We start from the raw sequence: 24,044 nt of genomic DNA, 5'->3' as shown, positions 1-24,044 counted from the left end.
CTCATTTCAATTGTTCGTGGTCACCAAACTAAATTTATTTTGCCATAACATTTTCCTTTAATTCATAGATACGTAAACTTCACCTTAGAAAAATAATCTTTAATTACCTGCTTTCGAAATTTCTTAGAATGTTTTTCTTGAATCATGCAGTTCAATAGATTATTTTCTATTGTTCGAACTAATTGCTCAAAATATTTTTAAGGGGTCCAAAGAATTTGGTAGGCCTTGGACCTGAATTTGTCCTGATCGGTCCCTGTGCGTAAGTATTGCTCTCATCTTGCCTGCCCCTTGTCAACCACTATAAGCAAATTAAAAAACCTCATCCACGTTATATCCATAAATAATGTTTGAACGGCCCATATTATCGTGTTGCATAAATATTTATATATTTTTAATCAATTTGTGGTATTTTTTTCAGCTTTCGAAATCTTAAGAAAACATCAAACCAACCAGGAGATGACATCATAATTTTTTTTAAAGGTAAGTCATATTAACACTCAAAGAATATTAATAGCATAACATCTCTACCTGTACTTAAATGAAACTGCATTCAAGAATTAGCCTAAACATTATATTTGTCAAAAACGTAAACAATAAAAAAATCGTTTTCGTTCAGAACAGCTTGACACCTTCTAGTTTGATTTTAAAAAAATTATTTCTTTAAAAAAAGTTTTTTATTACGAGGGAAAAATTCGCTATAGAAATAAATTGAAATGATTAATTTTTCTTCTGGGAACGTACAAAATCTTGACGCATACTGGCGAAAAATGGGTTAAAAACGTTTTTAATGAATTATAGGTAACAATTATGACTCCCGTCCTGATAGTGAACGGTATTTTCTAATAATGCCAATAAAACCATCTCGAACTAAATCCTTTTTTTAAAAAAAAGTCTCAAAGTTTAAAAAATTAAATTTGTTGAAGCGTAGGTAAAATTTGTTCATTCTGCTATGGTCCAAAAATGCTGTTAAAATAAAATTATATATAGTTAAGTAAACTCTATAATTTTCTGTTCATAAGCAGCGTCAAATATAAAGTAAAGCATGAAACATAAAGTAAAGTAAAAAAAAGGCAATATATAAAAAAGTAAAATATGAAAAATAAAATGTGAAGCACAAAGTATAACGCAAAGCCAGAAGTATATAGTGAAACGTATAGAAACAATGCAAAGAATAAAAAAAGCTCAAAATGTCAGGCAAAGTTTAAAGTATTAAGTGAGGCTTATAAAATTAAAAAAATAAGTATAAAGTAAAGATTAAAGTGAAATTAATACAGTTTGTTGTACAGTGTGAAGTAAACTAAAGCGAGATATATAAGGTAAATGTTAAATTATAAAGTGTGTAAAGCATAAAACATAAAGTTAAAAAGTGTGTTAAGATTAAAGAACAATTAATATAAATATAGCAGAAAGTTATAAGTAAAATAAAGTACATATTATAACAGAAAAGCGTTATGTAGGAAGTCAAGTTTAGAGAGTAAAATCGAAAATATTGTGTAAATTAATTATTCTAAAAGGTAAAGGGAAACGTGAAGTCAAAAGTGAAATATGAAGTAAAATGTAAAGTATAGCATCAAACTTGTTCTTAAGTATAATGTATTGAGTAATACATTAAGTCAAAAAAAGTAAATGTATAAAATAAAAAGCGAAGTATTGCATTTAGAATAATGAAACCCGTAACATATCAAGTAAAACAAAAAATAAGAAGTTGTAGAGAAGTAAAAAATATAAGTAAAGCATAAAGTAGAAAGTGGTAAAATGCAATAGTAAAGTAAAGCGAAAAGTCGGATGTATATCACAAAGTATAATCAAATGTAAATTGTAATAAAAAGAAAAGTGTATAGTAAAGAAGATATCTATATATATCAATAAAGTTTAAAGTGAAATCGCCAAGTAAACTAAGCATAAAGTAATATTTTAAGTAAAGTAGAATGTAAAGTATAAACTAAAAAGTAGGGTAAAATGTAAAGTAAAGAAAAAAACCCGTAAAATAAAACGTAATGTAAAAGACGTAATGTAAAAAATGTAAACTATAAAACTGAAGAGGATAGCATGGAATACATTATAGTAGAGTATAGTATAGGATAAAAGTATAGTATATAGTAATCTAAAGTAAAACTGTAAAAAACGGCTTAAAATATAAATTAAGTAAAAACGTAAATATATAATGCAGTTTGAGGTAATATAGATGTAAACTACATTGTGAAGCATAGTAGAGAATAAATTATACAGTAAATACGTGAACTAAGCTTAAAAAACACGGAATACCTAATGTGCCATGTTAAATAGAAATTAAATAAGAAATATAGTAAAGAAAAATCAAACAAAAAGTAAGTAAAGTAAAACATGAAATGTGAATTGCAGCGTAAGATAAAAGCTAATATAAGGTAAAACGTAAAAAAATAGTGTAAAGCAAGAAGTAAAATGCAGCGGAAAATGTTAAGGGTAAAATATAGAAGTTTAGAGAGTAAAATATAAAGTAATGTGTAAAGCGTAAGATCTAAAGTAAAGTATAGCAAAATGCGTTTCAAGAAAACTCATATAATAAAAAGTTTGTTAATTAATGCCTAAAGTAAAAAAAAGGGTAATATGTAGTAAAATAACAAGTTATGCCCTATATAAAGTACGTATATAAAAACTTATAAACTTAAGATTAATGAAAAGTTTAGAGTAAAGCCTAAATTTAATTTGTGTAAAAAAAAAAGTCTATTTTAATGTCGTTTGATGTGTGAAGTATAAAAAAAACTAAAGCGAAAAATATAAAATAAAAATATAGCTTATAATGTTTAGTAGAAAAAAAAAGTAACACATTTAAAGTGAAAAAAAAGCGTGCAATGCAAAGCTTAAACATAGCTTAATGGAGTATAATGATATAAACCGAGTAATATAAGGATAAAGGGCCTGGTTCATTTCATCGACAATCACTTCATCGACAGGCCATTTCACCGAAACCAATTTATCGACAGGCCATTTCGTCGACAGGGTCATTTCATCGACAAGTCATTTCGTCGACAGGCCATTTCCTCGACAGGGTCATTTCGTCGACAGGTTCGTTGATAGTGCCATGCCTAATTCTGAAACTATTTTAGAGATTTACTCTAAATATTTTATTATTAATCAGAAAAATGCTATTATTTAATTTTTATACTAAAGTAAAATTCTCTATTGCTGTGTATTGTTCCACTTGCACTAAAAGAAGTTCGCTTTATAACTTAATTGATAGGTAGTTGAGAAGCGTTTAATCGAGAACGGTTGATGTATCAAAATCTACTTTTCTATATCTAAATCGTAATAGCTTGACAATTATTTTCAGGATAGGTAGGGATTGCCTTCAGGACATTACCAAGCATGATATCCGGACCGTGGTCAACAGTTAATATAGTGCGACGTTAGCAATCAAATTATTTTTAATATCAAATTAATAAAATTAGATATTCTTAGAATTAAAAGTAATAAAAATATATTATAATGAAAATTTAGACATTATTTCAGGGAGGGAAAAGCTAAATTTATTGCTGTAAAAATGTTCAACATTTTTACATACATTTTAACAAAAACATAGACTTCAGTCAAATTCTCACAGAAATGAAAATAATCATAGACCTAATAATTATATCTGCATAAGTATAAAAAAATATTTCTGGATTTTTTTTCATGGAGGAAAAGTAATTTCTTAATGTTCACTTTAATTGCAATTTGTAACTTTTTATTCAGTATCTAACATTAGGACAGGATGAATGAGTATGCTTATTTGAACATTCGAACTAAATAATCGAACTTAGTCTTAGATCCGTTACCACTATTAGAGTTTTAGAAGAACTATAGGAGCGCAAATATGTTTACGTATTTATCGAGGTGGTTGTAGACTCCTACATTATTTAAAGTGCTACTCACCGGACCAAAAATGTTTAGAAACACAGGCGTAACGTTGCAAGCGTGTTAGTGTTTGCTCTTCACAAAATATATTTTTTCCATGGATAGTGAATTTAATAATAGTATTATTTATTAAATTAAAATCTAATATTATTAAATTATACTATTAATAAATCATACTATTATTATTGTAATTAAATAATAATAGTCTAATTTAATAATAATAATAGTAGTAGTAAATGAATAGTGAATTAATTCCTTTTTATTTGGAGGATTTAAATTAGACGCATTTTGTTTAAAAGAAAATGAACAAAAAATAAGACTTGGAATTTAAACGTTAGAATAAATAACTCTTACTCTACAAAAAAGAAAAGAAAAATCTTGCAATTAAAATTTGACCAATTTTTGTCTAGTTTAATTGCTCAAATTTTTAACTGATTTTCTGTACAGGATGAAAGCACAATTTTCAAACACTTTCTGACCACTATTAGCAAAACTTATCGCCAATCGAAATTTTGATTATCTTCGGCCTGAACAAGATAGGAGACTCAAAACTAAAATGTAGAAAAAAAATGAAAATAAAAAATTTTTTATATATTTAAAATATCAAGTTTGTTCTGTAGACAAAAAATGAGAAAAAAATTTTCACGCATAGCAAAAACCACAAGGATAAAATTTCACAATAAACTTCTATCAACATTCAAAATACCACTTTTTTTCGTTTTGGTTACAAAAATTAACATTTCTTTTTCAAGCACACTTATGAAGCATGATGTTTAAAAACATTTCCATTTCCGATTACACTTTTTAAAGGACTTTTCTGATTGCTCGCCCTTAAAATATATACTCTCACTGCAAATTTTATTAATTTAAATAAATTTTTATTCTCTGGCAAATCGAAAAGAAAAACATTTTAATATTTGATTAAAAAATAAGTTTGCTAAACTTATTTTAATTAAACATTAATGAGAATAAAATGAGATGCATATGGATGACTCTCCACAATTATAAGCTCAAACGTCAATTTATTTGTTATATCGTAATAAGTTGCTTTTTTTCCAAATGTTTTAAGTCATAGAAACCAATTAAACAGGTTTCCTCCCCTCCTGTGATTTGGAACCATTTTTTACACTATCATTTCGATTGCATCGCATACCGAGGATGTGGAGTCATTTCGAGTTTTTTCTTTTATTTTTACATTAACGAAGTTTATTTTATAAGGTAAAGGAACATATAAATGATTGGGGAACACATAGGATAAAATACATATTAAACATTAAAACGTTATAAATAATTAATTAAATAAGAAATAAAATAAACTGGAGAAGTGAGAACAAGGTTTTTGTTTCAAATAATATTTCATTTAAATTTCACAGGAATTGTTAGAAACTTCCTTCTTCAGCAGCATAGCGGACTAAGACATGAGGGTCAGAACAAAATTTTTTATCAACAATATTCTCCAATATGTTTTCCAAGTTGGATTTTCATTTTATTTTTCCCCACATGCAATTTTTAGGATTTTTATAATACTAGGACAGTATTAATGCGTTTTACTCATTGCGGGGGAACATTATATAAGTATAATTTTCTTTTTATCGGCAGTGAATTTCTGCAGCTGAAATGGCCTGTTAACGAAAAGAAGACCTTGTCATTGAAATTACCTATCGACCACGTGGTTTCATTATCTCACAGATTCATTATAAACTCTCTTTTTTTTCTTGCTAATTTCACCCGTCATTCACTCCCTACATCAAGAATCATTCACAATAGTTATTGCTTTTGCGATGATAAGCTACAATACTGTACATTAAAAATTAATCTCAGAAATAAATGTGTTAAATATGACTAGAAAAAAATTTTGTAATATACAACTTAAATGTGTAAAATACAAACAATTTTCCGTTTTTGCAACGTGATGTGAATAGAGGAGTAGGCTATTTAAAAAAAAAATGCTTCTTTTCTGACAACTTCAACATACTATTAAGATTTTGCATCAGGCTAGGTTTAAAAAATTTCATCAGAAATATACTAAATTACAAAGAAGTGCAAGGGGCATAAAGTCTAATGTTAAAAAATCATAAAACTAGTTTCAAAATTACACATGACTTTTCATACGAAATAACCTTTTCTACATATTGTTGACAAAATGATCCATGTCGACGAAATGACCTTGTCGATGAAATGACCCTGTCGACGTAATAACCTTGGCAAACATATGACCCAGTCGACAAAAAGACCATGTCGACGAATTGACCTAGTCGATGAAATGGCCTGTCGATGAAGTGATTGTCGATGAAATGAATGCGACCCAAGAATAAAGCAGAGTAAAAAATAATGCATAAAGTAAAATAAATTGTAGAATAAAGAGAAGCAAAACAATAGAAAGTTTAAAAAAATATAGAGAGCAGTGAAATATAAAGTGTAAACCGTAATGCATAAACCCAAGTATCGAAAATCTTAAGCGTGAATTGTTAAAGTACCGTAAAAAGTTTGTTATTTAAAGCATAAATATAAGTAATTCGTAAAATATATAGTAAAATTTATGGAAAAGTAAAGAAATATAAAAAAAATGTGTAAATGGAAGCGTAATAACTAATGCGCAAAATTAAAAGTAACGCGTAAGAAATTGTAACGCGTGAAGTATGGAATAGAGCAACGCGTAATAGTAACGCTTAAGAAAAGGTATAAAGTAACGAATAACAAAAATTACGCATAGAGAAAAATAACTCGTAAAATATAATTGCACATGAAAAATGCGAGTATGTTAAATAAATGAAAAGCAAGAAGAAAAGTATTGCATGTGACATAACACATGAAATAAAATTAACAGGTAAATGTTACACATAAAATATTAAACGTGCAAACCTAGCGCAGATTAAAAATGTGTGTAATTTGAAATAAATGAATTGAAAATAAAACGTTAATTCGACGCATAAAAGTGAACTCGTAAAGGAAACGCATACAAGTAAAGGCGTAAAAGTTAATTTTTTTAGTGTGTAAAAGTAAAAATAACGCTCAAGAAAGATAAATGTATTGCAAAGGAAGAAGCACGGAAAAATAAATCACAAAGAAAAGTAGGGAATAAAAATAGATAGTAAACGTGTAAAAATCCATAAAGAAAAGCAATACGTTAAAAGGTAAAGGAAAAATCTAATAGAGCGACGTGTAAAATACTGCATTACAAAAGAAACGCCTTAGAAATGTAAATTCTTAAAGCTTTAAGAAAAGTAACGCCTAGAATATAACGTGTTCTAATGACGCGTAAGTGAAGCTCCTGGAGAAAAAAACGAGTGAAAGTAACGCTGAATCGAAGTAAACACATGTAAAATACAAAAGAATAATACATAACAAAAGTAAAGTTGTAAAATAAGCATTAAAACTAATGTAAATGCATACGTAAAGTCAATTCGTAATTGTAACCACATAAACAAAAAAGTAACGCATGAAAAATTAAACGGGTAGGATAGACGCACAAAGTGTAAAATCAGAAACAAAACATGAAACTTAAAATATGAAGAAAGGTAACGCGTAAATGTGAAAAAGGCACAAAAAACTAATTGTAAAGCATAATGAAAGTAACTCATATAAAAAGCAAATATATGAGCCTCATATTCCTCGTAAATGTAACTTTTAACAAAGCTTAAAACATAATATCACGTGTGAGAAAAAGTTACCGATAAGAAAAAGCTTGGGATAGTAAACATAAGAAAATAACGTAAAAAAGTATTGAGAGGCAAAATATGAAGTATTTGAAAATTGCCCATAAAGAAAAGTAACACACCAGAGAAGGGTACGCGTAAAAAGAACGTAGCAAAAATTAAAACCTCGTAAAAATAAGGCATAAAAAACTAATCGAGTAGATTGTAAACAATTAGAAAATAAGTAACGAATAAATATAAAAATACGTGCAAAATATAACGGTTGAAAATATTAACAGGGGTCTGTCCAGACATTTTGTGAAAGGTCCGTTTTTGTAAAATTGTGAAAAAATTATTTGTAATTTGTGAATATAAAATAAACGATAAGTCACATTCTTTCAACCAGGATCCGCTTTTGCAAATTTGTGCAAATAGGGTCCGTTATTGCAAAAAAACTTTTCAAGGATTTTTTAAATTGTGAAGACATACAAGATTATGCTCAACACTGTAAAATTATAGTTAAAACAATTAAATTTTAAAAAATAAACAGCAATTGCAGCTACTAAATTAGCGATGCAACATATATATATTTGGTGTTTAGCCTATACTACTGAATGCAGAATATTCATTTCGGACGAATGAAGGAAGAAACGTCTGCCGAAGACAAAATTTAGTTCGTTTACATCTGTCTTTCTTCCCCCCCCCCCTACCTGAGAAGGATTTATTCGATTAACAAAACAATAATGAAGATAAACAAATTTGTGAAGGGTCCGATTAAAAGATAAATTATTTTGTGAAGTGTCCGGTTTTATGAAAAGATATTTTGTTAACGGACCCAAATTTCTTCTGAACAGACCCCTGATTAAGTCAACGGAAAAAAAGCATGAGAAACCATACGTAATCTTGAAAATGTTTCTCCTTATATATTTTGTGTGACTCCGGAATGAGCACGGTTAATCCGCAAACCGGATAATCCGCACACGGGTAATCGAGAGTGTACTGTATAATGCATAATAATAAAAAGTGGAGCATAAAGAAAAGTATCGTATAAAATAAACTGTAGATAAATTGAGGAAGAAGGGAAATGAAGCTTAAAAATGAGGCATAAAAGCATTCGCTTAAAAGTAACGAGAAAAATATACACAAAAAAAAGACATAAATTTAAAATCCGCATTAAAAATTTAAAGAAAGTTTGACGTAAAGAGGTGAATCTACTGCATAAGAAAAGTAAAAGTAATAATGTAAAATATATCGTATGAAAAAGAAAATAGCCCGTACGAAAAAACTTAGCATAAAAAGTAATGCATAGAAATATTAAAAAGTAAAATATAAATTAGTAAATTACCCATAAAAGAAAGTAACTTGAAATATAGCACATAAGAAAAAAGTAAATGTCTAAGAGTAACTCATAACAAAAGTAAGGGATTTGTATAATAACGCGTAAATGTAACGATAAATAGTACTTATACATGAAATATAACGCGTAAAAATATCAAGAAAAAGGAAAGCATAGCAAAGGTAAAAGTAAATGTGTAAAACGACCGAATAATAAAGATAAATGTCGTGAATAAAAATAAAACGTGTAATTTACAATAAAGGGTGCAAGAAGAGCGCGCAAACGTAACAGAAGTAACTAGTAAAATAAATCTTTCGTGAAGTTCAAATGCCGAAACGAAAAATTAAACGCGTAAAAGCAGCGCATCAGTTAAATGAAGGCGTAAAATTAAAGAAAAAGAGTGTAAAGTATAGTATAAAGTGTTTATTTTAAGCATAAAGGAAAGTAACGCATAACTAAAGTAAAATTTACCGATATTAAAAGAAACGCGTTAAAGATAGACAAAACATCAACGCAGAACGAATAAAGGAAAAGTAATGCAAAAGAAAAAAAAACACTTAATGAAAAATAGAAAATAAAATGTGTATTAATTAAAATGTACTGAAACGTAACGCTCAAAAGTAAAAACGCATGATAGAAGTAAACGTGTAAAAATATCTCTTTGAAATCGTAACGCAATAAATACAATGAAATTAAATAGTAAAAGTTAAAAATCGAAACAATAAAATTAAAAGTCATCAGAAAACTAAAAGAAACGCATGCAAAAGAAATGCTGAATGTAATGAATGCATAAATTAAAGTAAACATACGCAGGGTGTACGTAAAGTAAAAGTAACGCATACGAAATTAAAAATGCACATTTAAGTAGAAAAGAAAAGTAACGCGTGTAATAATATTACACGTAAGATTAACGTGTATGAAAATTAATGAGTAAAAGTAATACACAAGTAAAGTAACGCGTATAGAAAATAAATATAATGCATACCAATGGAAAGTAACGCTTAAAGAAAGTATCACGTAAAATAAAATAACCCGCAAACGTAAATGAAGTGTTATCCAAATTAGTAGTAAAGTTAAGCGTAAAATAAAGTAAAAAATAAAAAAATATTGTTTGTGACTTAATGAATTAAATATAAAGTCTATAATAAAAAGTATGTAATTAGTACATAATTAAGGTACTTAATAAGGTAAAGTAATAATTAAAATAGTATTTAATTAGGGTGTCGGGGCAAAAAATGCAGCCACTCGTAAAGTATAAAAGTAAAGTAAAAAGCCGATCATAAAATAAAGTAAGGTATAAAATATAAGCGTAATATATAGACTACGACGTTAAGAAATTTGTGAAATAAAAGGTAAGGAAAAGATTAAAATAAGCTAAGCATAGAGTAAACATTATGCAAAGCATAAATGAAATCATGGAGTATAAAGTAATGTGTAAAATAAAATGTATAATAAATGCAAATTATATTTAAAAGAATAAGTAAAGCGAAGGCAGTAAAATAAAATATAATTGAAATTAAAGCATAGTATAAAATAAAAGTTTTTAGTGAACTAAAAATAAAGTTAAGTGTGAAGTAAAGGGAAATGTGAATCATGAATTAAGTGTTAAAATAAAGCGTAAAGTTAAGAGTGTGTAAACTGAAACTAAAGAGTTCATCATACATTAAATGTAAAGTTGAAAGTACTGTAAAGTAAACCGCTCAGTATATTTAAGTGGTTTACACTGTAAATTTATGTATAAAGTACGGACGTAATCTAAACTTGAAGTAAAGTCTAAAATCTGAAGTAAAATATTAAATACAAAAACGGTGAAGCAAAAAGTAAAACATTATTCAAATAAAAGCATAAAGTGAATTGGAGGATAAAATACAGCGGCAAATGCAAAGTAAATCGTAAGACATTAAGTGTAGCATAAAGTATTATATAAAACTAAAATGTAAAGTATGAATTATATACACAAAAAAGTAAAACATAAATTGAATATAAAGGGAAGGGTATAAAAAAAGTAAATGGTGAAATGAAGTACCAAGCGAAGCGTTTAAAAATTTACCATAGAGTATAAAATAAAGATTTAAATAAAATATCAAGTAAAATCAAATAATTAAAATGTGTGTTAAAGTGGGAAGTAAACTATAAAATAACGTATAAGGTGTAACGTAATGCGAGGTCGTATTGTAAATATATGTATTCAAAGAATGAAGTACAGTTAATAAAAATACAGCAGAATGCAATGTTAAGAATAAATTACAATGTTAAAAAGAATGAAAAGCCCAAAATGTAATTAAAATTTCAAGAGTAAAATAAAAACTATTGTTAAACGCCTTAAAAAGTTTGAGTGAAGTATTACGTAAAATAAAAAGTGTGCAGTCTATCGTTAAACCTATTATGTATGAAGTAAATGTAATGTAAAGTTAAAAGCAAGGTATATTTAAGCGTAAAGTAAAAACCAAAGTATTGTATAAAATAATATTAAACGTCACATATAAAGTATATTGTAAAATAAGAAGTAAGATATAAAGCGTAAAATATGTTTGAGTAGTAAAGATTTAAAGCAAAGTGTAAAATAAGAAGTGGAGCCTATAGTATAAAACGATTAAGCGCAAAGTAAATAAAAAATTACTATGTTAGACACAAAATAAAGCACCAGGCTCAGAGTAAAGTCGGAAGTACAGTGCAACGTTTGATTAAATGATGAAGATAGTAAAAAATTGATAGGTAAACATTATATAGCAGAATAATTTAGTTCAAAGTAAAAGCATGAAAATAACTAAGCATAAAATAACTGCAAAGCATAAATTAGAGCGTCAATGCATAGTTAAGAAGAAAAGCGAATAAAATGAAAGGCAATAAGAGTGTAAACAAGAAAACTAAAGCAGAATATTAAGTCAAGTAAAAGTAATAAATGTGTTAAATTAAAAACTAAAAGAAGAATAGTTTAGAGCAGGGGTTTCCAACTGGCGGCCCGGGGGCCGCATCCGGCCCGCGAACTAAAATATATTAGTTGTTATTTTTTTGCTGACAATTTTCGTAAAAAATCTATATGAGTTTAAAATACTTTTCTCGTTAATAAAAACCTAATTTCTTCGTTTCTGTGAAATTTAACATACCAACGGTGCAAAGAAATTTATTTCTCAGGTTTTGCATTCAAGAAAATATTTATTCAAATACAAAAATAATCGTGTATGTTGCTCTTTTTTTTCTTCAATTTTTTGTATTTTGTGAATATAATTTACCATATGCGTATCAGAAATTTTCTCGAAGATATTCTCCGATTTAACTTTTTGAAACCACTCATTTTCGACGAAAATATTTACACACACATTTGTAAATTTAAAATGTAAATATCTATTCACTGAAGGTTGCAGCAGACAAGCCTCAATTTTCTTATTGAATATTTTGTGTGCTACTATGTAAGTTTTAGTACCAAACTTTTTAAAATTTTATATCTTAACAATTAGATATCTGTTGCACATTAATTGTTTAATACATTGCTGCACATTACAGCTATTGTAGCCCAAATTTTTATTATTTATTTAATATTTTTTTAAATATTATTAATAACAATTAAATATTTTTTAAAATCTTCTTCTTATTTTAATTTGTAATTCAATACTTTTGTTTTGTACAACTTGGTAAAAGAGTGACAGTAATATTTAATATTCCTTCAAACATAAAAGAGTCCTACATAAAATTTTGATAAAGTTGCAGCCCGCCATTTGATTTGTGTTTTTAATTGTGGCCCCCGGCCTCATGTAAGTTGGAAACCCCTGGTTTAGAGCAAATTATACTGTAAATTAGAGTATAAAGTAAATACTTAAAGTAACGTGTACAATTTAAAGTGCAGAGACGAGTGAAACGGTCTATAAAGTGGAAAGTAAAGAAAAAGAAAGCAGTAAATTAGTAGGTAAAATAAAACGTGAAAAATAATATGCAGCAGAAAATAAAAAGTAAAACAAAGTAAAGCGTCAAAAAATAATGTAGCGTATAAAGCAGAAAATGTTAAGTAAAGGGGAAAATATAAAAACGTAAAAAATCTAAAGAAATGAGTAAATTAAAAGGTTAAATTAAGCGTAAAATAAAAATAAAGCATAAAAAGTAAAGCGAAAAGTGTTTCACGGAAAGTAAAATAAGGGAAAAAGTGTGTGAAAAAGCGTGAAAAAATTGTGAAGTATAAAGTAAAATATATATTAAGTACACGCTAATAAGTAAAGTTAAAGCTTAAATAAACTAAAACTGCGTATAAAAAAAACGCTAATTATATTTTAATATTAAGTGAAGTACAAAGTAAAAATAAGCGTAATATAGCTTGTAATGTTTAGTAGATAGAAACGTAAAAAAGCATCTAAAGTAAAGCAAAGCGTGAAATAAAAAGTTTGTAATATAGACTGAGAAGTAAGGCAAAATGTAAATTAAAAAATAAACTATTTTAAAAGTAAAGATTAAAGTGTGAAATATAAATTGCAGTGTTAAAAAGGTGTTAATTAAAGCATGAAGAAAAGTAGCGCTTAAAATATAACAAGAGCGTGTAACAGTAATGGATAAAAAAAAAAGTAAACGAGTAAAAGTTACTCATAAAAAAAATGCGAGTAACGCATAAAAAAAAATTTAAGAAAGATAAAGTTTCAGTAAGGAAAGGGGTAAAGAAAAAAGCGAGTAAGTAATGAAGTAGAGAAACGTGAAAAAATTAAAACTTTAAAGTGAACGCGTAAAAGTAAGGAATAACCAAAAGTATGGCATAAAATGCTGAATTTTAACGCATAAAGACGAAGCGCGTTCATTATAAGGCGGACAATAAGTAAAGACAATGTCTGTCTATGAAAAGATACCCCATCATAGAATCGAGTTAACACGTCTTATATACTAATGAATTGTAATTTTGTAGTGGTAGATACCCTATAGTACTCCCCCACCATAATTATATCTGTAATAGAATTCGATGGACGGATACCACTAGTTGATTCATTGCTGTTTCTGTGAGAAGCCGGGAGAGCTGTATTAAGATCACCTTTCTTTTGCTGATCGTGAGAGCTGTATTAAGAGCACGGTCGTTGTCACTCCTGTGTTGCCGTTAGCAGTCGAGTGTATGTATGCAAGCCAACGTTGTGCTTGATCGAGACGAGACTGAGTAGCAACAGTGCGAGGAGGTGAATAATGTCGCAGTCACAAGTAGCAAGTCAATTGTTCAATTTGGACCATCTATCGAAATAGGCGTTTCTAGATCGAAGTGGGCGTTACTGTCAAGATAGACGTGTTCACATCACGTTCGGGTCACCAATGTCAACCTTCATCTATGAAAACCTATCATAGAATCAAGTTGACACGTCTTATATACTAATGAATAGTAATTGTAATTTTGTAGTGGTAGATACCCTACAACAGTGTTTTGAGTAGGAGTATGCGTTCTTATGAGAAATATCTTGCAACAGGCGAAACTTTCAAAAATTGTCATTTCAAAACAAAGATAGCCATGAAAATTTACGATTACGTATTTTTCTATTGGCTGTTTTTTTGCAGAATTAACAGTTAATAATGAGTGGTGTCAGCAGTCAGTTGCGATTTTTAACTTTTGTGCAATTTTTTTTATTAGTGGTACACAGCGTTACGAAAAATTTAGAAAGGGTACACAAAACTCATAAGTTTGGGAAACACATAAGAAGCGATAACTGCTTATGAGAATTTTGTAGAAAAGCAAAGTAAAATATGTACAAAAAGCGTGCACGCGAAAAAGTCATGCGTATAGGAAAATTAACGAGTAAAATATAAATTAAAGGAAAACTTAATTATAAAGTAATCAAGGTAGTAGATCAAAAGTAAAAGTAACGCATAACAAAAACAATGCGTTACGAAAAGTTACTAATAAAATGTAAGGCCTAAAAGCGAGCACGTGAAAGTAATGTTAAACTAAAATAAAGAAAAGTAACGCTTAAAATATAATTAAGCGTTAAAATATGCGAATATTACGTAAATGCTACGCTTCAAGAAAAATACCGCTTAAAGTATAACGTGGAAAAGAAATACATAACAAAATTAACGCATAAGATATAAAGTAAAAGAATCTTCGGATCATCCCCAGGGATGTTTCCCAGACCGTCGCCAATAGCCCATTGTGCAGCTCTAATGCGACGTAAATGAACTACAACAACAACAATAAAGTAAAAAAAAGCTTTAAGTATGGAGTAAAAAATACACTAGAGCAATACAAAAAAAAAATAAAAGTGTAGTATAAAAAAAGTAAACTTGTAAAAGCAATGCATAAATAAAAGTAATGGAAAAATGTAATACATAAGTAAAAAGTACATGTTAACGCATATGAAAGTAATACATAAAATATCGAAAAAAAATTATTAACTGGTAGAGGTTATGCATAAAAGATTAAACGCGTTAGCTCAGCGAAAAAATGAATATAAAGTAAAATGTATGCAAATTAAAACATAAATAAAAATATACCGTAAAATTGATGCATAAAACTTAACGTGTCAAAGAAATTCATAAGTAAAAGAAAAAAGTAAAATTATAGAAGGAACAAGTAAAAGTAAATTATATAACGCGTAAAATGAGTTGTCTAACGTGTAAAAGTAAAAATAGCGCATAAGAAAAGTTACCACGCAATAATAATGTCTGAAAAAAATAACTTTAAAAAGGTTATTACTTATAATTTAAAAAAATAACTTATTAAAAGTTGTTAAATTAGTCCTTCAAGAGAAAAATCTTAATCGGTTTCAAAGATAAATACCTTATTCTAAAAAGTTTAACAAATATAGAGTTGGTCGTTTTTCTTACATTTTCTCTGGTTTTTATATTAGGAGAATGAGCAATACATTTTGGTTTAATAACTTTTAAATGAGGTAGTTAAAAATTGAAACTTCTAATTTTTTTTTTCAATGTAACGTGGTTCCGAAAAATATTTAACACCTAAAAAAAATATTAATTATGCTATCGCAATATAATAATGTTCAATGTGATGCCAAAGTCAACAAGTCAGCGAATAAGTTAAAATATTTTAATTTCATACTTTTTAATTATTTTAAATAGGTCCTTCTCTGAAATGTTTGGCTCCCTTTTTTATAGATTAAAGTAGTTAGGATAAAAATCGTGCAGAAAATATTAAAACATTAGTAGAATCATTTACGAATAAAGTGAAGTTAGTTATAAATTTCTAATTTTGATTATTCGTTAAAATTAATTATGTATTTCTAAATTTAATGATTAAAATTCTCTCGATTTCTTTATAAATCTCTTCATAATAAACAACAAATATTTTAAACATCCAACATTTTTACAAATAACTTAAAAATCCTGAAACTGAAATAATATTTCTATTTATATGAGGTCGTTCAAATAAAGCCTGTTTTTTAGCTTTAGTCTTCCTCTCTCTCCTTGTCAGCAAAAATAAACAAATCACCTCCTCTGCTTATGTAAAAAAGTAACAACGCACTAACTTACTCTAATTTTAACTTTTTTTGAAGCAATGGAATTTTAGAATTTCATTCAAATAAATAATGTAACTCCTTAAGAAAATAGTAGATATTTCAATTAATTTTATAGAATTTGAGAAGAATATTTTTACGGAATCTTTGCTGTTTTTCTAAAATAGCTAAAATTCTTGAACACATAAGACCAATTTTTTGCGAAAATTTTTCCTTCTCCAAAATTTTATTTGAAATTGTTTCAAATGTAATTTTTCTCAAATTATAATTTTTGTCTCGGTTTTTCCCTTTAAAAAAAAGCAACTTGAAATTATGCGACTTTAATGACATACGTAAGCTTTCATCCTGTCTGCCCATTGTCAACCACCATAAGCAAATTAGTGAACCTTATCCCCGTTAAGTAATGTTTGAACAGCCCTTATTATCGTGTTGCATAAATATTTATATAATTCTAATTAATATGTCCTATTTTTTTCAGCTTTCGAAATCTTTAGGAATCATAAATCCAACCAAGAGCCGACATCATAGTTTTTTTAAAAAGGTAAGTTGTATAAACACTCAAAGAATTTAATAATCTTCGTGTTCAATCAGCATTAATGTAAGTTTTCAGGAGAATAATAATAATAGTTAATACCAATAAAGAAGTATATTAATAGCATAACATCTCTTCCTGTACTTAAATAAACCTTTATTCAAGAATTAGCCTAAAAATTATATTTGTTAAAAAAAAAAAAAAAAAAAAAAAACTCAAACAAAGCAATCGTTTTTGTTCAGAATTGTTTGACACCTTCTTAATTAGGTTAAAACCAACTTTTTATTTCTTAAGAAAAAAAAGTTTTTTTTATTACGGGGAGAAGAAAAAAAAATTCACTATAGAAATAAAATGAAATGATACATTTTTCTTCTAGATCAAAATCTTACGTAGATTTCCGAAATATAGATAAAAACTTTTTTAATTAATTATAGGTAACAATTTTGACTATCACGTTCTGATAGAGAACGGTGTTCCCTAATAATGCAAATAAAACCATTTCGAACTGAATCTTTTGTAGCAAAAGTAAATAAATGTTTTACTCAAATTTCCCAACTAAGTATGATTCAATATCCAATTAAAATAATTCATGTGAAAATCTCAAAGTTTAAAAAGTTAAATTTGTTGAAGCGTAGATAAAACTTGTTCATTCTGCTATGGTCCTAAAATGCGGTTAAAATAAAATTATGTATCGTTAAATAATTTTCTGTTCATAAACAGCGTCAAATATAAATTAAAGCGTGAAACATAAAATGTAACTAATTTTTGAAATTAAAAAAAAGCGCAAAATATAAAAAAGTAGAAGATGAAGCACAAAGTATAACGCAAAGCCAGAAGCATTAAGTATAAGCGTATAAAAACAATGTAAATAATAAAAAAAGCGCAAAATGTAAAGTATTAACTGAGGCGTATAAAATTTAAAAAAAATAGTGTATAAAGTAAAAATTAATGTAAAAAAGGGGAATTAATAAAGTTTGTGGTAAAATGTGAAGTAAACTAAAGCGTAAGATAAATGTTAAATTATAAAGTGTGTAATGTAAAGGGTAAAACATAAAGTTAAAAAGTGTGTAAAGAACAATTAATATAAATTTAGCAGAAAGTTATAGGTAAAATAAAGTATATATTATAACAGAAAGAAAAGCGTTAAGTATGAAGTCAAGTTTAGAGAGTAAAGTAAAAACATACTGTGTAAATTAAAAAATTAATTATTGTAAAAGGTAAAGTTAAACGGGAAGTATAAAATGAAATATGAAGTAAAATGTAAATTATGCAGTATATCCTTAAACTTATTGTTAAGTATAATGTAAAGCGTAATATATCAAGTAAAAGCAAGATATAGTAAAACGTAAATTATAAAATAAAAAGCAAAGTATTGCATAGAATAATGTAAAGCGCAACATATCAAGTAAAACATGAAGTAGGAAGCGAAAAAGAAAAGTAATGCATAAAATACGACGTGAAACATAAATTAAAAAGTGGCAAAATGCAAAATATCAAAAAATTAATAAGTAAAGCGGAAGTATAGCAAAAAGTATAATCAAATGTAAAATTTAGTAAAAAAAAAAAGTGTACAGTAAAGAAGATATCAATGTATATCAGTAAAGTTCAAAGTGAAATCGTCAAGTAAATTAAAGCATATAGTAGTGTTTAAAGTAAAGTAGAATGTAAAGGGTAAAATGTAAAGTAAAGAAAAATACACATAAAATAAAACGTAATGTGAAAAATGTAAACTAAAGAATATAGTAATCGAAAGTAAAAGCGTAAAATAAGAAGTTAAGTAAAATGCGTAATAAATGCCTGGAATATAAAATGCATTTTAAAGAAATATGCATGTAAATTTGAAAATATATTGTGAAACATAGCTGAGAGTAAATTATAATATAAAGTAAATACGTAAACTAAGTGTAAAAACACGTAAAATCTAAAGTGCCAAGTTAAGAATTAAATATAAAATAAAGAAAAATCAAACAAAAAGTAAGTGAAGTAAAACATGAAATGTGAATTGCAGCGTAAGATAAAAACTGAAATAAGGTAAAACGTAAAAAAATAAGTGTAAAGCATAAAATAAAAATATGTTAGGGGTTAAATATAAAAGTTTAAAGAGTAAAATAAAAGTGTAGAGAGTAAAATATAAAGTAATATGTAAAGTTATAGTAAAGCGTAGGATCTAAAGTAAAATATAGCAAAATGCGTTTCAAGAAAAGTCAAATATGTATAAAACAAGGTAAAATGTGTGTTAATTAAAGCCTAAAGTAAACAAAAAGTGTAGAGTATATAGTAAAATAACAAGTTATGCGCTATATAAAGTACGTAAAAATTAATAAAGTAAGGACTAAGGTAAAGTTTAGAGTAAAGCCTCGATTAAATGTGTGTAAAAAAAGTCAATTTTAATGTCATTTGAAGTGTAAAGTATTAAAAAAACCAAAGCACAAAATATAAAATAAAAATATAGCTTATAATATTTAGTAGGAAAAAAAAAAGTAAAGCGCATTTAAAATAAAAAGTAAAGAAAACCATATAAGAAAAAGCGCGTGTAATGCGAAGCTTGAACGAAATGTAAAACTTAGTATACGAATAAGGCAGAGTAAAAAGTAAAGCACAAAGTAAACTATAGGATAAAGAGAAGCAAAGCAAATAGAAAGTTAAAAAATAAAGAGTGTAAAATAAAGTAAGTCGTGAAATATAAAGTAAAATGTAAAACATAATGCATAAGCTGAAGTATTAAGTGACGTAAAAAGTAAGCTATTTGAAGCATAAACCAATGCGCAAAAGTAATGCATTAGGAAAGTAACGCTTGAAGTATGGAATAAAGAAAGTAGAGCAGCACGTAATAAAAGGTATAAGTAACGAATAACAAAAATTAAGAAAAATACCTCTTAAAATAGAAATACGCATGAAAAATGCGAGTTTATTAAGTAACGCAATAGGAAAAGTATTGCATATGACATGACACTTAAACAATTAACGGGTAAATGTGAAACATAAAAGATAAAACTTGCAAACGTAGCTTATATTTAAAAGTGTAAATTGAAACAAATGAATTGAAAATAAAAGGTCAGTGCGACGCTTAAAAGAAACGTGTAATTAAATGAAGACTAGAAAGTTACGCTTAAAAAAAGTAACTCGTAAAAGTGAATTTTTTAATGCATAAAAGTATGTATAGCCCATAAAAGTAAAAATAACGCTTAAGAAAAGTAACGCATAAAAAAGATCTATATAATGCATAAGAATAGAAACACGAAAAAATAAATCCTAAAGAAAATGAGGGAATAAAAATAGAAAGTAAACGTGTAATGGTAAACTTGTAAAGAGAAAAATACTTTAAAAAGTAAAGGGAAATATATAATAGAGCAACGTGTAAAAATACTGCACTACAAAACAAACGCCTTAGAAATGTAAATTCTTAAACGTAACACTTTAAGAAATGTAACGCCTTGAATATAATGACGGGTGAATGAAGCTCCAGAAGGGGAAAAAAAACGCGTGAAAGTAACGCTGAAACTTGCGTAAGACACGAAAGAATAATGCAAAAGTAAAGTTGTAAAATGAACAATAAAGCAAATGTTAGCCATAAAAATAAAGCATAAAGGAAGAAACTCATAAGAAAAGCAAAAATAACGTTAATACAGAAATTTAAGACGTATAAGTAACGCATATAAAAAAGTAAAGTTTACATTATAAAGGTAAAATGTTTAAAATAAGATGTGTATATACTAATGCATCGAAGAAGTAACACAGAAGAAACGTAAATTCGTAATTGCAACCGCAAAGGTACCGTATAAAAAATTGAACGCGTAAGATAAACGCAGAAAGTGTAAAATCTAAAACAAACATGAAACTTAGGGCATAAAAAAGTAAATGTGAAAGTAACTCTTAAAACTAATTGTAAAGCATAATGAAAGTAACACGTATAAAAAGCAAATATGCCATGTAAAATGAGCCTCGTATTCCTCGTAAATGTAACTCACAACAAAAGTAAAGGGTAACATATAATATCGCGTATGAGAAAAAGTTACCGATAAGAAAAAGCTTGGCCTAGTAAAGCATAAAAAAACTAAATGCGTAAAAATAATGCAAAAAGATATTATAAGGTAAATTAAGAAGTATTTAAAAATTGCCCATAAAGAAACGTAACAAGAAAAGGGTACGTGTAAATTCTAAATTCGCTTTAACAATTTAAAGGAATTTGGACGGAAAGATTCAAAACAAGTTCACAAGAAAAGTAGCATATGAAAAAATAATATTCTGAAGGGTAACACATTAAAAAAAGCAATGTATAAAATATAATAACACGTGATGGTAACGAATAAAAAAGGTAGCTTATTAAAAAAGTACAAGCAGTAAAAGTGAAAAAAGCACAAAAAGTAAACGCGTAAAAGTAAGGCTAAAAAGAAAATATAAAATGCTTAAGAAAAGTAAAGTAAAAAATTAACATTAAAAGCTAATACGCGCAATTAATAATAATGCGTAAAAATAATGAAAAGGAAATTAAACGGGTAATAAGTAAAGCATGAAGAGAAGTTGAGAATAAAATAGAAATAAATTGTGCGTAAATTAAAGCATTAAGAAAAGTAACACCGAAGAAAAATGTGTAAAATTATTACATAAAAAATATAACGCATGAAATATACCCGTGAATTTAAATCGAAAAAGTTGCGCATACGAAGTAAATCCATAAATATAACGCGTAAAGAAATGCTAACGTAACATGTAAAGTAAAAGACGTTTTTAACGCTTAGAATAAAAGTAACGCAAGAAGGTGAGGCACAAAGAAAAAACAAGTAAAAGTAGCGCATTACAAACTAAAGTATATAAAAGTAAGGAATCTATAAAAAAAAAAAAAAAGCAACGCCTAAATAATTACAAATACGCAAAACTAATACTATATATAATTCGTGAAAGTTAAAGAAAAACACAGAAGAAAAGTAAATTAACGCATAAAAGTGTAACGCTTTAAAAACTAAAAATTGTGCAATTTTAAGCATAAAAAAAGTCGTAATGCGATAAAATAACGAATAAAAAGTAAAGTGTAAATGTACGAAGTAAAAGTAAATGTACGATAACGCAAAAATTAAGCTAATGCGTGAAAGTAACAAGTAAAAATAAGTAGCACATATGCAAAATAAATGCTCAAAATTACTACGTAGTAAAAGTAACTAAGAAGAAAACTGAACGAGAAAATGTAACGCATACAAAATTTAACCCTTATTGTAAAATAGCATGTAAAAAGAGCGTATACCGTGCAAATCTAATTCATAAGAAAGGAATGAGATATATTGGCATAACACTTTTTCCTTCATAATTTTTTTTTTTTCGTTTATGCTTAAAATATAAAAACGCATAAAAAAAGAGAGAAAAAAAACCTTATTGAAAAAATTTGACACATAAAAATCTTGAAAAGTAAATTATACAATTTATAAATAACCCGTAAAGGAAAGTAACTCGAAATATTAACTCATAAGAAAAGTAACGCGTTAAAAAATAAAGTATAAAAAGTAAAGTAAAAATAGTTAGTAACGAGTAAGTAGTAAATCATTAGTAAACGCGTAAATTGAGCTAATGCGTGAAAGTAAAATAATAATGTGTTTAAACTGAAGCAAAGAGAAAAGTATCTCATAAAAATGTAAACGTGGCAAAGAAATGCGTAAAATCTAAAATAACAGTGAGGCTTGAAGCATAAAGAAAAGTAACGCTTAAATGTAAAAGTAACACATATGAAAAGAAAATGTGGGAAAGCCTTTAGTAAAGGGAATGAAAAAGAGCAACTCGTGAAAATAAGACAAAAGTAAATATATATAGCGCAAAGTTCCTCGTAAATAAAAACCAGGCGTAAAGAAAAATAACGTGTAAAATGTGAAGCATAAAATTATTAAATTAAGGCTAGGGTTTTGAGAATTTGAATTCCAAATCTGTCAAACTTTTATTAAGGGCCGGGATAGCCTGGTCGGTAGGGCGCTGGGCCCATATCCAAGAGGTCGTGGGTTCGATCCTCGCCGGCCGAAGACTCCCCGTGTAGTAAATGGTGACTGATGCACGTTAAATCTGTCGAGTCTCAAAGTCCTCCATGTTCCCACAACAAATCAATACCTCTGGGGGTACTGATCCAGGAGTTTCCTTGTCTTCTGGATTGGTTCAAAATTACAAGGCTACGGAGTTGAACGTAAGTAGTCGTAAACCCATGAAATTGGGTCGGCTGTTCAACGACGGTTATAAAATAAAATAAAACTTTTATTAAGAGGAAGCACGCTTTGGTGTGTTACATAACTTAATAAACATACTAATTAATTAGCATATTATTTAAAGCATTAGCAATTAATTGAAACAAAAGTTTTTCAGGTTGATATCCCTATTTTCCAACTCACTATTCAAAGCAGTTTACACTAATATTATTATTATTTTCAATTTATTATTATCCTATTTCTGTCTAAGTTACAGTTTTTGTAATTTACGTCTTTTCGAAGTAATTTTCACGCTTAATTTTTAAATTAGTTTTACTTTAGAATTACATTCGTATTGATTAGTATATTTTATTAATATTTTTAGTTTATGTCGTCCAATAGCAGAATTAAATTTTATAACATGCAGAATTTTGTTTTGTTTTGTTACGTAATTAGTAAAAAGTTTGTTAAATTTGTGTTTTTAGAAGAAGAAAAAAGTTACATAAATTTTTATAAGATTTAATCGAATATTACTACAACTAATATTTGCCATTCATAATTAGTTTTGTCAAAATGTACTTACTATTCGCGTATCGTTTTACTTAATTACATTAGTATCAGTCAAAATATCGTGTTAACATATTTATTTAATCTCGTTTAGTTGCAAAATTAATTTGTTTAACTTATAATTTTTAACAATGTTATGCATGTTAATCTTATAAAATGTTTTATTTCCAAAGGTAAAATGTGGAAATAAGATGTGGAACATGAAAAATTTGATTTGCTGGTCCTCCAGAGATAGCAGAAAATGATTCAATGTGAAGACATCCAAGGGAGTCTCAGACTTGACAGCAGAGTCAAACAACGCTCTAGAACAGTGGTTACCAACTGACGGGCCTCGAACTAAAACATATTAGTTTTAATTTTTGGCGGACAATTTTCATAAAAAATCTATATGGGCTTAAATTACTTTTCATTCGTTTAAAGAAACCTAATTTCTTCGTTTCTGTGAAATTTAACATACCAACGGTGCAAACAGGTTAACAGGTGCAAACTGGTTTTTCACAGGTTTTGCATACTAGA

General features: G+C 27.5%; 1 long non-coding RNA gene across 1 annotated transcript; it reads left to right on the top strand.

The window, feature by feature from the left end:
* Positions 1-373: 373 nt before the first annotated feature.
* LOC147816249 (uncharacterized) lies at positions 374-23,997 on the top strand. Its single transcript, XR_015431080.1, has 3 exons — positions 374-480; positions 16,750-16,812; positions 23,702-23,997. It is a non-coding gene; the product is annotated as an uncharacterized LOC147816249 (long non-coding RNA).
* The last annotated feature ends 47 nt before the right edge of the window (positions 23,998-24,044 follow it).

Source organism: Parasteatoda tepidariorum, chromosome 2 (genome assembly GCF_982258835.1).
Source record: "Parasteatoda tepidariorum strain Cologne lab strain chromosome 2, Ptep-v5.0, whole genome shotgun sequence".
NCBI classification, from domain to species: domain Eukaryota; kingdom Metazoa; phylum Arthropoda; class Arachnida; order Araneae; family Theridiidae; genus Parasteatoda; species Parasteatoda tepidariorum.
Note: the sequence above shows the minus strand (reverse complement) of the source record. Positions and strands in the feature narration are given on the sequence as shown.